Here is an 8,737-nt window from a genome sequence, read left to right as displayed (position 1 = left end):
TCTCCCTCCCTGTCTGTGTGTTTCTCTCTGTCTCTGTCTCTCTCTCTGTCTGTCTGTTTCTCTCTGTCTCTCTCTGTCCATCTCTGTCTTTCTAGTCTGTCTCTTTCTCTGTCAGTCTGTCAGACCTCTCATGACGGAGAGGGCCCTGCCCCTTCCACGAAAGTCAGAAGGACCTGCTTAGAGAGGCCGATAGGAATCCAGACAGACAGGCCTTGCTACGCTTCACCACTTGGTGTATGATTTTGGGAGGTCGAGGCCGGGTCCCCACTTGGATGGAAGGGGCATTTTCAGACTTTTCTGTCTGTCACGTGTGGCGTCCCTACTTCTCGTATTTCCCTGATAAGCTCCTCGACTCAAAAATACATGGATAAGGCCGGGCGTGGTGGCTCACGTCTGTCATCTCAGAACTTCCGGAGGCCGAGGCAGGTGATCACATGAGGTTGGGAGTTCGAGACCAGCCTTGCCACCAAGGTAAAACCTCGTCTCTACTAGAAATACTAAACTGAGTCGGGCACAGTGGGGTATGATCCAGTAATGCCAGCTACTCGGGAGGCTGAGGTGGGAGAATCACTTGAACCTGGGAGGCAGAGACTGCAGTGAGCCGAGATTGTGCCACTGCACTACAGCCTGGGCTGTAGAGTGAGTAGGACTCTGTCTCTAAACAAATAAATAAATAAATAAATAAATAAATAAATAAATGCATTCTTTTCCATGCTGACTGACACTTGCAGGCATCGGTTGTCTTCGGGCATCATCTAGTGGCCACTGTTATTGAAAGTCTAGGTGACATGGAGGGAGGTCTTGCTTACTTCACTGAGCCTGGGCAAAGGGTTTCTCTCTCTCCCTTCTGGAGGTCCCTCCCTCTCTCCCTGGTTGCCTAGGGAACCTCCGCCCTGGCGGAGGCCCTATTGTTCTTTGATCAGCGCTTTAGTTTTCTTTGTGTGTTGGTTCTTTCATGCACATAGACTCTTCTACTTGGGTTTTAGGAGGGGTCACTTTAATTTTCAAGTCGCCCCCCGGTTCCCCCCACTACCCATGTCCCTTTACCTTCATTTAGTGAGTCAGTTAGGCGGGTTCCCCCCAAACCCCCCACTTCCCGCCTCCGAACACCCTGCTTGGAAACCTTCCGGAGCCACCCTGGTGTGCCTCCATCTTCTCTCCCCTTCCCCCACCCCTTACCGGCGATTTCATTCTTGCCAGGCTGACATTTGCAATGGTGGGCATCAGGCCTCACTCAGTGGCCACAGTTTTTGAAGATGGGGGTGACACGGTCCCACTTCCCTGGAGGCAGCTCGAGCCGAAGTCATAGCCCTTGACCTGCGTGGGCAAGCGGGCGGGTCTGCTCTTGTGGGGTTTTTTCCCCCCACTTCCCTCCTCAGGCCTCCCTCCCTAGGAAAGCTTCACCCTGGCTGGGTCTCCATCACCTTTTATCATGATGTTTTAGTTTCTCCACCCTCCAGCCAGTATAGTTTCACAATGGGAATGGCGTCACAGCTCTAGTCTGGGCGTTCTTTGTATTTGCCCATAATAGAAACGTTTTCTGAAAACTAATACTTTGCTCACTTAAGATTTCCAGGGACGGTGCCTTGGCCCGTGTTTGTTGTTTTGTTTTGTTTTGTTCGTGTTTTTCCTTTTTCGTATGTATTTCTTTTCAGGTGAAGTAGAAATCCCCAATTTTCAGGAAGACGTATCTTTTCCCCAAGACATGTTAGCTGCTGTTTTCTCCTGTTGTTAACTAGCGCTTTTGTGAATCTCTCAACGTGTAGTGAGAGCCGGTTGATGTTTACTTCAGAACATCTTATTTTCTTGAAATCCATAAGCGAATGCTGCTGTTGCTCTTGCTGCTGCTGCTGCTGCTCTTGTTGCTGTTGTTGTTGTTTTCAAAGCACACCCCGGCCACCCTTTACGGAATCAAAAGCGTTATAAAATATGTGTAATTATTTCCTGACCACGCCATTCCTCCTCCTCTCTCTGTCTCTCTGTCTCTCTTTCTCTGTCTCTCTCTCTCTGCCTGTCTGTCTATTTTTCTCTCTCTATTTGCCTGTCTCCCTCACTGTGTCTGTCTTCTGTCTTACTCCCTTTTTTTGCCTTTCTGTCTCTCTCTCTCTGCCTGTCTGTCTCTCTCTCTCCCTGTCTGTCTGTTTCTCTCTGTCCATCTCTGTCTTTATCTCTGTCTGTCTCTTTCTTTCTCTCTGTCTCTCTGTCTCTGTGGGTCTCTCTCTCTGCCTGTCTCTCTCATGGTGTCTATCTTCTTTCTTTCTTTCTCTGCCTGCCTCTCTCTCTCTCTCTTTCTCTCTCTCTGTCTCTCTCTGTTCTTCTCGTCTTTCTCTGTCTGTCTCTTTGTCTGTCTGTATCTCTCTTTCTTTCTTTTTCTCGCTGTCTCTGTGTCTCTCTCTCTGTCTCTCTCACTGTGTCTGTCTTCTGTCTTATTCTCTTTCTCTGGCTGTCTGTCAGTGTCTCTCTCTCTCTCTCTCCCTGTCTGTCTGTCTCTCTCTCTCCCGGTCTGTCTGTTTTTTTCTTTCTCTTTGCCTGTCTGTCTCTCTGTCTCTGTCTCTCTGTCTCTCTCTCTCTGTGTCTGTCTTCTTCTTACTGTCTTTCTCTTCCTGTCTGTCTCTCTCTCTTTGTCAGTTTCTCTCTGTCTCTGTCTCTGTCTGTCTCTGTCTCTGTCTGTTTCTGTCTCTCCCTCTGTCTGTCTCTTTCTCTCTCTGTCTCTTTCCCTCTGTCTGTCTCTCTCTTTCTTTCTCTCTGTCTCTCCAACTGTCTCTGTCTCTGTGTGTGTGTGTGTGTCAGCTTTCTGTCTTACTCTCTTTCTCTGCCTGTCTGTCTGCCTGTTGGTGTGTCTCTCTCTCTGTCTATCTCTCTCTCTTTCTGTCTGTGTCTCTCTTTCAGTTTCTCTCTGTCTCTTTCCATCTGTGTCTTTCTCTGTGTCTTTATCTCTCTGTCTCTCTCTGTCTTTCTCTCTTTGTGTATCTTTGTGTCTCTCAGTCTGTCTCTATGTCTCTGTCTCTGTGTCTCTCTCTCTCTCGTGCTCGCTCACTCTCTGGCTCTCTCTATCTCCTCCCTCTCTTTCTTGACAAAATAAGTACAAGTACATCTAATCTAATCTATTACCACGGCCTGAATTCTTAATTTTAGACATCCCAGATTTGATCTCCCTACAAAATGCTGTACAGAACTGGCGAGTTGATTTCTGGACTTGGATACCTCTTAGATACTACATATTAATAAACATCCAACCCTAAAATCTGGGGTTGCATCTAGCTAGACTGTCTCAAAAAAATCATACCTCTGTTCACCTAGGATGCTGGGAGGGTTTTCTCAATGTGCATCTGCTCATGTCCTTCATGACCTATGACCAAGCCCTGTCGGTTCTGTCTGAAATATGTATCTGCAAACACTTCTCTCCATTTCCACAACTACCCATGGCCCATTGTGGAACCACTGGCTCTTTGAAAAAAAATCCCAGAAGTGGCTTTGGCTTTTTGGCTGGGAGGTCTAAACCTGCTGAGAACTTTCCTGCCCAGGATTCTGTGTGAACAAGTGTTTCTGCTGGGAGCTGGGATCCTCGGTACCATGCTTGCTAGCACTGGATGAGTCTCTGGAAGGACTCACAGGACTCCACAAAGCTGACCTGTCCCACCGAGGTCAAATGGATACCTCTGCATTGGCCCAAGGCCTCCAACATACATCACTGTCACCAACCATTACCTTCAGCATCCTTGTGAGCCTGCCCAAGGCCCTGACTCCGGGGAGACTCTTGGGAGCCCGGCCATCCTCGGCTAAAGTCCAAAGGGATGGTGACTTCCACCCACAAGGTCCCCACTGAACTGCAAAGATGTGGAGCATAGGTCAGAGAGGGGAGCATGAGGGGAGACATCCTGACAGGCAATGTGTTCCCTAGGCTCTGGCCACCCCACTCACGTCCCACATAATTGGCACCCACGGGACACCACCGCTTTATCCCCTCCTCTGTCCACAACCGCCCCAACCCCACCCCACAACCCAGGCACACACACTGGAGGTTAAAAAACCACACGGCCTGAATAGAGCCTGATGGAGTGAGAGCTCATTTCACGAAGTAGGGGGGTGGGTTGGGGTGGGGTGGGGTGGGGGTTGGGGGTGTGTAGAGAGCCTGATTCTCCCTCGTGGGTGGCTACAGGATACAAATGAATATCACTTCTTGGGCGGAGGGGCTTCTTTGGGCCGTCACGTTTGCCATCAATGTTTGTGGGACTGTCTCTCAAACCCTTCCTTGAGGCCACAAAATAGATTCCACCCCACCCATCAACGTTTCCCTGCCTACTGGATGTATCCTGTCAAGAGACCTCAGCCTGATACGTTGAGTTAAACACCTTTATTGGCTTTCTGTGTTTGTTTGCTTCTGAGATGGAGTCTTGCTCTGTCCCCCCATGGCTGGAGTACAGTGGCGTGATCTCAGCTCACTGCAACCTCTGTCTCCTGGGTTAGAGTGATTCTCCTGCCTCAGCACAACCACGCCTGGCCCATTTTTTTATTTTTAGTAGACACGGTATTTGACCCTGTTTCATTGGTTTTCACTGGAGATTCTAGATTTGAGTCACACCTCATTGTGTGCCACATAACGACTTCTTTTTTTTTTTAAAGCACAATATATCTGCTTTATTTGAGTGGATTTGTATATCTTTATAATTGTGTTATAGATGAAGAAAAGGTATTAAACATGGTGCTGAATATAGTGAAAGTGAAAAGAAAAGAAAGGCTTTCTATTTTGTAGATAGAATAAAGTTGCTCAGTATTTAGAGTTACCTAAATACGTCAGCATTTAAACTCCTCCTACTAAAAGCTTGCCAGTCTGAATAATCCTCCTTGAAACACAATTTTCATATGGATAAGATTTTTAAGAATGTGACTCCTGCGGAATAGCTGGACAGACAATACACATTTAAAAAAAAACAGCACAAGGATCCACCAGACTTCGGAAAAAATCAAAAACAACACAAGCCTTATGAAGAACTGAGTTCTTAAAATATTATGGAGAACATAGCTATTGGAAGAGATGGCAATATTGGCAAGTTGATTTTTACATTGGTCAGCAATAGCTAGCACTATTTTTCTGGCAATCTTTCAGGCACTGCAACTACTACAGCAAAATGATATATAATCCATTAAACAACATAATCACAAATCAAAAAATATTTTAGTAATATAATGCTTCAGATTTAGAGGCAAATCAAGTGTTAAAACTCAACTGCTATAATAACTAACCCCAAAGATAACTGTAACTGACAAAAAAGCTTCTGCAGAGTTACTACTTCAGAATTATACTTTCTCTTGATATTTATTTTATTTTATTTTATTTTATTTTATTTTTATTTTATTTTTTTCTTGAGATGGCATCTCACTCTGTCGCCCAGGCTGGAGTGCAATGGCATAATCTTGGCTAACTGCAACCTCCACTTCCCAGGTTCAAGCGATTATCCTTCCTCAGCCTCCTGAGTAGCTGGGACTACAGGCGCCTGCCACCATGCCCAGCTAATTTTTATACTTTTAATATAGGCGGGGTTTCAACATATGGTCTCAATCTCTTGACGTTGTGATCTGCCTGCCTTGGCCTCCCAAAGTGCTGGGATGACAGGCATGAGCCACCATGCCTTGCCCTCTCTTGATATTTAAACTTTTAAGTCAGTCCAGAGAAATACAATAAATGTCAACAGTAAGTAGGGTGTTGAGGCAGAAGTAGGACCTAACTTTTTCATATGTTATTCAGTTGATAACAATATGACCTGGGTAGTAATTTCCTATGTGTCTACTTATACACAAATACAAAAAAGTAAAACAGAGATACTGCTAAATAAAGGATACATTAAGTTCTTAATAGTAACTCAATAAACTGGAACATTGTCAATAAGCAGCTAGTGAACTTTTTCAGTGTTTTTTTCTATTATCCAATAAGTGTATTATGCTATTCCTTTCCAATTTCCCAAGCATTTTTTGTCCCAATCACCATTTTTGTGTTCGAAGAAAAAGTAACAAATCAAGTAACAAAACTAAACAAGCAAACAAACAAAACACTACTACAGTATCTGCAAAAGTTTTTTAGAAGACTGAAACTGTTGAGTATAAGCATCTCGTATTCTATTATCATTAGTTAACTGAAGAGTTTGTTAAAGACATACATTTCATAAAAAAAGTTAGTTTGAAGTTATTGACCAGAATGTACCATTCCTAAGTATTAGTAACCAAATTCATGACAATAAAGAGCTTTTTAACAAGAAAAATTAGTGACTACCAGCACCATCAACAAGACTTTGTCTTTACAATTCATTACCACTTACCATGCATTGTAATATATAGGATTGACTCTGATAGCATTTCGAAAACCAGCTAATGCTTTGTCCAATTCTGCAGTTAAGATAAACTCTCGCCCTAATAAAGTATAGGCATAAGCATAATTTGGATCCATTTGGATAGCTCTCTGGAAGAATTTAATTGCAATATCATGTTCCCGTTGCAGACTGAAACAGTTCCCTGCAGCACACCAGGCCTCTGGCGAATTTTTATGCATGTCTGTTAAGTCTTTTGACAGAAATGAAAGAGCGACATCTTTTTGAAGATGCCAAAGTGTTGTAGAATAGATTTGCATGCCTTCAACTCTATCATTCTCAATCCTTCTAAACTCTGAGAATATTCCTTCAGCTTGCATGTACTCTGAAAGTTCAAAATAGGACCTTCAAATTTGGCACAGTACCCAACCAGTATTGAAGTGGTGAGAAGGTAGATGGCTCAAAATATTTATAGCTTCTTTGCAGTAGTATGAACCTAAAGCTAAATAACCTTTCCCCCTTTCACGAAGAAGGCTCATCAAGCCTTCTGCTGCTACTTTTTGTAGATTAAAAGTCTGAATCTGAGGTGTGATTGTGGATATTTCCTCTTCTGAATTGATGGAAGAGTCCAATTTTGTAATTTCCAGGTTGTCATTTATATTAGATTGAGTTATTCCTCCTTTATTAGTTTAACTTTTTGTTTTTCTGTTTGGAATTTTAGGTGTAAACTTCATTTTTAATTTCTTCCTATTCTCCTTGGTTGTGGAACTGTCACTAGTAAAGAGTCATGAACTTCTTCGATGCAGTGCTTTTGGGGGAGATGTCACAGTGGGGCTCATTACCTGAGGTGTTGTAGTTATTTATGGACCAGAACTTTCTGTTAGTGAAAGAATTGGAGTTACCTCTCGGCTATTTCCACTCTGCGAGAAGACAGACTTTGCTCCAGTTTGGCCAATTCTGGCAACAGACTTTTTTGAAGGGGCTCCAGCGGATGGCACATCAATTACAGAAGGTGCATTAGTGTAGTTTTGTAAATAAGATCCATCTCCAGGACTTGGGGTTCCTAATGGAAAGATCCCAAAACTTGGGGTAAATGGACTAAGAGCTGCTGGTCCTGTTAATAAACTTCGACCAGTTTTTTGTTTATTTTGAACCTGTTTAGATAATATGGAAGTTCCTGTTCCCAGTGGGATAGTTTCAGGTGAAATTACAGCTGAATCAATAAAAGACACTGGGGAATCTGTATTCAAGGAGTACTTTGAATTGGAAGATTCTAAATTGACTCTGTTTAATTCAATTGTGTCCTGGGGTGTTTCCATAAGAATGGTCTCAGGCTGTCTGTGACATAAACTGTGATTAGGTACTTGTGTTGTTGAAGAGTTGGGCAGACAGTTGCTAAAGTTCTGTAAAGATGTGAATTTAAATGTTAGGTCAGGATCTGGCTTTTCACCTATTTCACATAATGATTCAAAGGGATACCAGAGGAAAGGATTTAAACTAAGTCTCTTTTGGTAACATTCTTATCCTTTGGCAAGCCGATCTGTCTTGCAATATACACGTCCCAACAATGGAAGGGGAAAGCAAACTGAATCACCAAACTCAGTAAAAATATCATCATGGCTTTTCTGCTTATTAAACACTCCACCAGATAAGATTTGTTCCCAGTCTGCAAGCTTACTGAGATCAACACAACATTTTGCAAGCAGGTATTTGCATTGCGGTGTAGGACAACTGTGTCTTTTCAAGAGTCTATATGCTTTATAGGCTTTTCCTGGGAGTTAAGAACAGGTTGCCATTAAAAACAAGGCTTCTTCTGAGTGTACTTCTGCATAAAGGCGTTCTGTGAGGAAAACCCCACCTCGGTAAGCATAGTGGTTTAGTGCTTGCCATATAGCAGCCTGGAAGGGTTTCTGCAGCACTGTCATCCTCGAGGCAAAGGCCCAATTTCTGCAGTGCCTCAGGAAACCCCCACCCCACCAACCACCCTCCCCCCTGTAGCGGCTCCGGCCCGGCCAGCCTCGGCTCATTTAAATTCACCAGTTACCGGGGGATGGGGGTGGCCGAGCCAGCATGACTTCTTTATCCTGCCGACTGTGGAAAGCCCGGCCCCTTGTGATCCATTACAAAGCGAAAGTCACCTCATATTTGGGAAACAAGTCCACTCCCAAGTTCAGTGGAGGGATGTGGCATGTAGGACGAAGGACTCTGTTCCTTCTGATTTGGTCTGCACAGCGGGGCCTAGGGCTGGAGTCCTCTCTGTGAGGACTGCTGACTCCCTCTACCTTGGGTTCCATTGGCCCCACCCTGGGACATGGGCCTTGGCAGATTCTGGCCCTTCCTGGCCCTTAAGTTGCTGTCAGAAACCCCATCTCGTGTTCAGATGCCCCGAATAACTGGCTCGCGCCTCTCTGGAAACATTGGAAATCTCTCCTCTA

The 8,737-nt window shown here is 44.3% G+C and overlaps 1 pseudogene; it reads right to left on the bottom strand.

The window, feature by feature from the left end:
* Positions 1 to 6,310: 6,310 nt before the first annotated feature.
* On the bottom strand, positions 6,311 to 8,227 carry LOC134738476 (cell division cycle protein 27 homolog; annotated as a pseudogene).
* Positions 8,228 to 8,737: the final 510 nt, after the last annotated feature.

This window comes from Pongo pygmaeus, chromosome 17, assembly GCF_028885625.2.
Source record: "Pongo pygmaeus isolate AG05252 chromosome 17, NHGRI_mPonPyg2-v2.0_pri, whole genome shotgun sequence".
NCBI lineage: Eukaryota > Metazoa > Chordata > Mammalia > Primates > Hominidae > Pongo > Pongo pygmaeus.
This window is presented reverse-complemented; position numbering and strand designations above follow the sequence as displayed.